The 8,830-nt window shown below is 38.9% G+C and overlaps 1 long non-coding RNA gene across 2 annotated transcripts in view; it reads left to right on the plus strand.

Annotated features, from left to right (window-relative positions):
- LOC113966152 overlaps window positions 1-8,830 on the plus strand; it is a 799,277-nt gene that overhangs the window by 306,438 nt on the left and 484,009 nt on the right. The window lies entirely within an intron of this gene.

The following is an 8,830-nucleotide window of genomic DNA, read 5'->3' on the forward strand; positions in this document are numbered from 1 at the left end:
ATTTTGAGAAGGTGAGTTTTGAAAGTACAACTTTTACCTCTTAAACGTTGTATTTTTTTGCCAGCAGACTCCAGATTCCACAAGGCAGGATAAAAAGTATGGGCTAGAAAGGTTTTAATCACAGTCAATCCGTCATAAAATTCTTCTCATGAACAGCATGAGGACCATCTAAATGTTAATAAACTCTTGCTTGCACAAACACTACTGGAAAGCTGTTCTAAATTCTCACTGTTGAGATGATTAGAAACCTTTTTCTAATTTGCTGTGTAAACTTCTTTACAGTTCTGCCCTCCCCCCCATGTCAAAGTCACCCTTTGTTTTTCTTCCTTCCCATTTTGGAATACAGAGCTGTCTCTCTCAATGTTAATATCAGATGCTATACATAGGTCTCTATATAATATTTATATTTAATTTTATATATTCCTTTATTTAATATTTTTTGTTATTTATAATTCTTCTATTATTTTCAACTTCTGATCTTACAATTTGTAGCAAAATAATATTGCTACTAGTCTGTAAATACATGTCCTTCCACACATAATCAAGTTGTGTGAGACAGTTTTCCAGCTTTCAAATCACACATTTCTAACTCTTTCTCTGTACTAATCATACCTTATAACATCAGAGAAGGAACATCATCAATGTCATCAGAGAAAGACTGTCAATGAAAACTTTAACTAGAATGTACAACATTATGACATATGACTCCTGGTCTCCTGCTGCCAAACTTCTATTATTTTATAATTCTAGAAACAACTGATATTTCTCTGCTATGAGTTATAATTTACTCCATGTAGTATTGAAAATGCTTTACTGCAGTCCACATTTCCTCTCTACAGGGGAAAAAAATTCAACCCCACAAAAACCCCCCCTTTGATTATCAAAGATAGGGTATGCCACGTGGTTGACTTTGCATAAATCCATGGTTTTAGACACAGACCCTGCAGAAGTTGAACAGTCACAGCTGTGGATGTCAAAAGTATTTTCTTTTCTTAACCCTCTTTTTGTAATTCTCAAAGCATTTTCTTTGGTAACTGTATATTGTAGAGGTAACCTCTGAATATAACACCATCTCCTGAACATTGTATGACATGTAACAACACTGAAGGGTTAGTTCAACATATGATGCTTTTTGAAAGGGGTGAAATAGGGGTCTTAATTAAGATATAGAGGATTTTTATCCTCTGAGCTGAAACTTGTGGTATCTTTCGGATACAGATATAGATAGATAATAGATATAGACATATAGATATAAAAGTTGGGGGTCGCTTACTAATGAGAAGCTATGTTGCCTTTAGCCAAAACCAGTTGTAAATGTTACGCTAACTCTTTCCAATGTTTGGAGGGTTTTCTTCACATTGTAGAGGAGAGTAGAGAGGAAGCTGAGAGGGATGTTCTGTGAACTGGTTCTGTCTTCACCCCAACTCTCTGTTGAGGTCATATTATTCATGTTGAAATTCATAAAAAGATTTAACTGCTGAGATAAGTAGTTCTAGTCTCTTGAGCCTTGGCAGCTGAGTCTAAAAAAACCCTGATATATCTATACTTCCTATACAACTGAAAGAGAGAAAGAGAACTGAATTATCAGGAAGAAAGTTGTCTATGATTGCCAATAAGAAATACTGGACAAACTAATTTTGGGGACTAACTGTCATATTCCAGGGTGGTCTCATTCCATGGTGTCATGGTTTGAACAGCCTCAAAATCCAATTCCTGATTCCTAGCCCCCCTCCCACATCTCAACCCAGTGTGAGATGGGTTTTTCCAGACAAAAACACAAGACTCAATATGGGGGAAGGGAATTATATTACAGTGACTGTACACATAAATAAATAGTATAATACATTACATACAATCTTAACTCTAATTCTACCATGACATATAATATTTACAATGGGCCAAAATCTCTTCTCCCTCCAAATAAAAGTCCAGGAGAGAAGAAGAAGAAAAGACCCCTTCCAGTCTCTCAGTAGCAGGTCTCTCTCTAGGCAGCAGGCTCTCTGTGTCTTTCATGAAGCAGTTGCAGCTGGATCCTTGCCAACACACATGAGGGGGTCTCCAAGCCCCTCGGCCCCCCGTCTCCAAACGAAGGGTCTTTCCGTGGGCTGCGTTACCCCAGACAAAGGTTGCTCCACCACGGTCATATCAACGAAGTGCAGAAGCCTTCGTGACGGTCTGGTATCTTCAGGGGAAATCAAGCCCCTATGCAGAGCTCCCATGCTCTGACTCAAGATGGCTGCTAGCTTCTCTGAAGCTTAGCAGCAAGGGGGGCCCAAGGTCACCCCCTCCACACATTCCTTTGGCCGTCCTGGCTTAACTCTCAGGAGGGCCTGAGCTTCTTGCTCCTCTCTCAGTGCATACTGCACTCCAAGACTCTTTTAAGTGAGTCCAATCATCCTCCTCTCTCTCAGAGGAGTCTCCAGGGAGTTTGGGGAGTTTGGGTTGTCCAGTTCTTACCCCCCGAAACTCTGTCTCTGCAGTGGCTCGGTTCTCTTCCTGCTGCTGCTTTCCTTTTCCTCAAACAACCCTGTGTCTGCTTCGGTTGCATGCCGGCTTCTGCTGCTTACTTCGGTCCTTATCTGTTGGCTCTTTGCCACTGCTCTTCGGACGCTGCTGTTCTACTGCTGCTCCGTCTGCCCACTCACAGTGGAGAAAACTCCTTCAGCTTCTCAGCCACAGGCACTTAGCCCAGTTCAACACTGTTCCAAGTCCCCATAGCCCCCAACCGGGGGCTGGGGGAGGGCAGAGCCCCCAGGGCTCTCGCCCCGGCTCCTCGTGGCCTCACCACAACATGGCTACTCTTCTTCTAACCACAAGAACCACTCCTTCTTTTCCGGTCTGAAAATATGTTTATATTTTGCAGGAGCACTGATTGGGTCAAACCCCAAGGGTCACCACCCCCTGGGGGTTACCACTTTCTTAGTTTCAGGGGGAAAAACCTGATTCAAACCACTACACATGGTGAAGTGTCTTCCTCTTTTAAGAGTTGAGTCCTTCACTAGCTTGCAAAGTTAGTTATTGAATTTTAGAAAACAGAGGCAGTATTTCTTTCAAAGGCTGTTGTCATTTCATTCTTTTATCCAACACACTAACAGCAAGATGCTCATATGGACAGCCTGGGCTCCAATTCCTTTCTCTGCCTGAAGGATTTTAAAACACACACTCAACTTACCTTGAAAGAATCCTAGCTATCAAGTTAGTATCTATTCTTAGGTAAAGGTCCCAAACCAGTTCCAGACTGGATGAACTGTCAGAGAATATTCCACGGGAGCCATGGCACAATCCATGGAAGATGTGAAAGGAATATTGTTCAAGAAAATTATCATGAAGCCTGTTGTGTTTTGGCAATATGTTCAAATCCAGATGCAGAATCTCAAGATTCTCTTGTGGAGGAATTCATCCACTGCAGGCAGCTCAGTTTGCAAGCTGCAGTGCCGGCTGCATGTCAAGAGGACATGAACTGCCAACCCTTTGCTCAACAAAGGGTACAGAGACCTGAGGCCCAGTCAGGTGACTGGACACAGCAGGAGCCCTGTCTTTCACAGGCTTAGACTGTGAGGATGTAAAAGCACAGGGTTTCCTTTGTTCAGGGTCCTTCCTCTGAGGGACCACCTCAAGCTATTATTTCGTTACTGCATCATGATTAAACTATTTTAAGGATTGAGATGACTGAGACACTGCTGTGAGACAGCTGGGGTCAAGTAAGGAAACCTGGTCTGACTGTGTGAGTGTGGGGTGTGTAACAGCAAAGGGGCCTCAGTCCCAACTCAGGTGGTTTGAGTGTGACTGCCAGAGTGGCTCCTGGGTGGTCAGAAGGAAAGTTTCTTTAACACTCTGTGGGAGACTGAAATGTTAATGGCGAATGACTCAAAACAATCAGCCATTTGCAGAGGCAGCAGGGTGCTTTGCTGAGGCCGGATTTGTGCCTCCCCCGCCACAAGGAGAGGTTTTGGGTGTGTGATGGCTTAAACTTCTGATCCACATAAGACAGAGGGGTAAACATCCACCACTGGAGGCTACAAGCTGGGTTTTGAGCCAGATAAGCAGCAGATCCTGTGAGGTGGAATAGTGCTTTTTGTTATGCCAATGTCCTCCCTTACACAACTCCCTCAGTTGTAAAATTCTCCCCCCAGGGGAGATATTGAGATTCACAGGTAGGCCTTCTGATGGGTCACAATTGGCTCAACTACCCGAATATGAGAGGCAGCTGAGTATTAGAAGGTGTCATAAACCATCAAAGACCCCCAAAGCACCCCCAGACTACTTTCTGGGACCTTCCACCAGAGGACAGTACCTGATCCACAGTGTTGCAACAGGCAGTGTAAATCTCTGCCCCCAGGGGAGGTACCTGGATGTTTCCACCTGAAGGTCAGCATATATTAACCCATTAGACCTTGTTTATTGTGGGCTTTCCCCCACCCCTGATGGATCAAGACTGTGACCATCACTTTGACCAACAGATATAGAAATTGAAACAGTCAAGTCTTGTCACTGGATCCACAGGTAGTGATATCTTTCTACTCTTATACTTTCTTTCCCTTTCTTTCTTTTCCTTATACATTTTATTGTTATTTTTATTCTTTTATATTGCTATACTACTATAGATAATGATCACCAAAATTGCTACATACCTGCTTTCTTCAGGGGCAGGTCATAATACATTCTTGGCCCATTTCTGTTGATCAAGTAACTCTGTTACTAGTTAGATATTTGGTATGGCATCTGATATTATGCTATGACATATTTGAACTAACACTTAAAAATTAATTATTGAATGTTAAGGTACAATGTTTCCTCCTAAATATTTGCACCCATTGTGAAAGAACCAAAGGTAATGAGAAGGTGGAAGAATGCATGTTGAATCAGTTATCTTACTTAATAACACTTGTATCCTTTTTGTTCCAGTTAAATGATAATATTTAGCCTAATATTTTGTAGATTGGTGCTTCTTCAAATGTCAAAGTAATGAATAGCAAGATTACTCACTGAAATAAATTAAATTAAAAAATAATTAGATGCAATATATTATTAATTTAAACTTAAACAGACTTTTCCTACAGTGGCAAGAATGATGTTTTCAATATATTCAGATAAAATTCTGAAATATTGAACTCTTCCTTTTCACTTACCCTGTGTTATATATCTTTCACAACTTATTGCCTAACAAGTGTTGAGGTCTTGAGGGTTAGTGGTGTTATATAGGTGAACTATATAGAACAAAAGAGGCTGGTAAACCAATAAGATATACAGTGGAAAATCAGGGAAGATGCGAAGTCAGCTTTATGCACTATCACAAATGAGGAAAATCTGGCACCTGACAGACAAAGCTCTTTTGGAGCCTGTCTTATAGCTTATTGTATTGATGTCTAAAGAAAATGCAGGGAGGAAAAAACTCCAAGGCAAATTAGTTTTGAAGGTGAGATAAGGAAAGGATTTTAATTTGCATCTCTGAGGCATAAGATTACAGGATGCACACAATTCCCCCTGTACAGATGTTACAATTTATAGTATTGTTTGTCCAATCCCAGATGTTTCCACCCTTGGCTTTTGCCCTGATCCACCCTCATCCCGTCCCCTGGGAATTGAGGTTAGGGGCTTTTTGAGACCACCTCTTCATCATCTTCATCTTCTTCGGGGTATAGGGAGTACACGTTCACCCAGTTCTTGACTGTACTCTTGCGGTTCAAGCCAGGATACAAGTGTTCTCTAAACAAAATAGGCCTACTTTGACAAGAGACTAAACATTTTCTAATGGAATTGAGGGGATAATGATATGGGGAGCATGGAATGGGGTAATAGGGGTTGAGGAATGCGTAAACTACTGTGCTAAAGGGTGAGGGATATAATACAGCTACTTCTAAAATCTACTTCTACTATATAACTACTTATAAAGCTTATAAAAATTAGAAAAATCAAAAAAACAGATGGACCTTAAGGCATCAGTATTTCTACCTGAGATTTCATAGGAAAAAAACTTGGAACACTCTAACTGTATTCAAAGATAGTAATTCTATAGACAATGGAAAATGAAAAGAAGACATCAATATTAAAAATTATTTTCTTGTCCTCTCTGAAAAGTTCTTGGCTAATGGGCCTGTGGCACTACCTTGACAAGTACGAAGAGTTCCTTTAGCATAATAAAAATATTTATTGCCACGGCTAAGCCCCAAGATTTAAGTGCACATTACCTAAAAAAGTTTTAATTTCTGGCATATAGAAACAATGGGATGAGATGAAAGAGAAAGAGGCTTCATCCAGAAAGCTGCTCCCACTTCGGAAATTGAGGCAAAGATGGAAAATTGAGTCCAAAATGGAAAACCAGAAAGGTATTTGTTATTCAAGCAAGCCCTATGAGATTATGCACCAAAACATCGCAAATAAAGATTTTCATAGTGCCGAGGAAGTGAATATCCAGAAACATGAAACATGTATCACCCAGGATGTATAAAACTTTTCAGATTGTGTCATATCACATGCAAGATAGTAGGACGTCGTCAGACTTATAAAAAGAAGGTAAATATGTACAAGCTTTGTCATGTGATTGAATCTCACTTGCATGCCAGAACTTGAAAGTTCAGGAGTTTCCCAGAACTTGAGAAGACTTTATAACTAAGAAAGGTAAGATCCTTGATATTGTCTTCTGGAGACAAAGCTTAAACACCCCTTGAATGATATATGCGACTTTTAGTAATATACTTTACGCACACACATTTAGGCATATACACCTAGACCATTTTTAAAGATGAATTAGCCCACAGAAGTTGAATAAGCTTCAGAACCAGTAAGATTCCCAAAACGTACTTTTTCATGCACTAAATCATGCACGTAAATTATAAAGTTTGAGCTAATGACTCTAGTCACATTAGTGTTGAATGCACAACAATGCAAAGTAACGCTGCTTTCATGAAAGCTCACCAGCCTTGCTCTAGGCTAAGAAGGACACGTGAAACAGATTAGATATTCTTGTAGAGCACAAAATCAGATTAAAGTTTTCCAGGATGAGAAAAGGGGCTCCATTTCAGCTCCACAAATATGAGCATGTGGTTTTCTTTTTGTTTGAATGTTCTCTTATTTTAGTCCAAATTCAATGATTTTTAGAAAACATAAGCCTACAATAGAAGCACCTTTTTTTTGTTTGAAAATAGTATAACAAATAATAAATGGAAAAAGACATTTTTGGGCATATTTTTGTATCAAAGTTATAGTGTGGAAATTGCGGGCTTGTAAAGACAATATGACAGCCCATTAAATGTTCACTCTAGGATACCACCTCTAAGAGTTATAAACTTAAACTTTCTTTTCCTCACTTTCAAGGTGCTGTACCAAATGGTGGAATAAGTCTATAATCCTTACACAATTCCTCTGAAAGTTTAGTAAAAATATTTTCCCCCTTTCATCCTTTGAAGAAACTGTGTTTAGTAACAGTTTTACTCAATCCTTTTAACACTTTGTCAACATCCTGATCCTGTGGCAGATTTGGAATTAGCATGGCTACCATTTCTTCAACCTTAATCGATGAACTTCAGACTTTAACCAAACAACAGCTTTTCATGCATTTCTCAGTGACATATGAGGTCTTGACTTTTCCCTGTGCAGCAGGCCTACCCCTATCAATATTTACTCTCTCTTCAGCAAGTCATTATTTTCTCCAAGCAAAGCCTTAGTTTTATTGTTTAAAAAAAGAACTAGATGTTTGTAATGACAAAAAGAAAAACTCTTTGGAGTGGAGGCAACATCTAATACACAAGAAAGATAAGGCTTTATAGTTGAGATAAAAAAAAGAGACAAAAATATACTTTTTCTTTTTTTTTAATAGCATCAACAAAACTTTGTGAAAGATTATCCATTTGTTTAAATGTTAAAAAGTTAGTTACACCTTCACAGTAATTATCATTAAATCTATCATCACAACAGGGAATAAGAAACTGTTCTTCAGATGATGACACAGGTACTTTCTCTTTAACCTATTAGGTTTTGAGGCTTCCGTTTTTCATTGTTCTTATTGGTCAAAAGAAGCTATTTATAATATTCAAATTTTAATATATCATTATACATCAGAAGTTATTTATTTAGAGATAGTCCTTTAGCAGAGGAGAAATTCACACAAGATTTCCTTATTTCAGAAGACCTTTCTAAATATATAACTAATGTAGACTAGTGCTTTAAATTTTAAACAAAAATGCCTGGACAATTTTGTTGTAATGGGAGCTATAGCAAATTTGAGCCAAGGACATGATCTTCCTTGTCAGACATGTAAAACTGGGTCATGTGTCCCTGGAGTTAATGTGCGAAAAGAAAAGGCTTTGTAGAAAATATATATGTTGATGAAAACTTCTTGATATAGCTTTGGGACTTCATTTGTAGCAAAAACCCTGAAATGTGATGCCAATGAATACACTTTGCTCTGACTAGTTCTTTCTTTTTAATGACGTATTAAGTGCTGCAATGAGATGTGTTGGAGATACAGAAAAACGGACGTGTTTCAAATATGGTAAAATATAAACAAAACAAGTTCGAGAAAACACATTGCTTATTCACACTTCTCCTCTGAAAATTGTAGTTCTTTTTATTATTTTCTTTTAACCTGACAGATAGCTGTGGTGTTTTATGCTGAAAATTTGATATGAGGATTTTGAAAATGCATAGGCAACTGGAAAAATAGACCTATAGATTTTAAGAGGAGCTTTTGCTCTTAAGACATTTATTTTTCCTTGAAATCCCAACTGTAGGTTCCAGGGAGTGTATTTTCAAAATAATGGCCCATCTTCGCGAACGAAGATTTGGGGAAAGGTCTTTTACCTTTCCAGCCTGCGCAATGGATTTTTTAGGT

Source organism: Neopelma chrysocephalum, unplaced genomic scaffold (genome assembly GCF_003984885.1).
Source record: "Neopelma chrysocephalum unplaced genomic scaffold, ASM398488v2 Primary Assembly neopelma1_22b, whole genome shotgun sequence".
Lineage (NCBI taxonomy): Eukaryota > Metazoa > Chordata > Aves > Passeriformes > Pipridae > Neopelma > Neopelma chrysocephalum.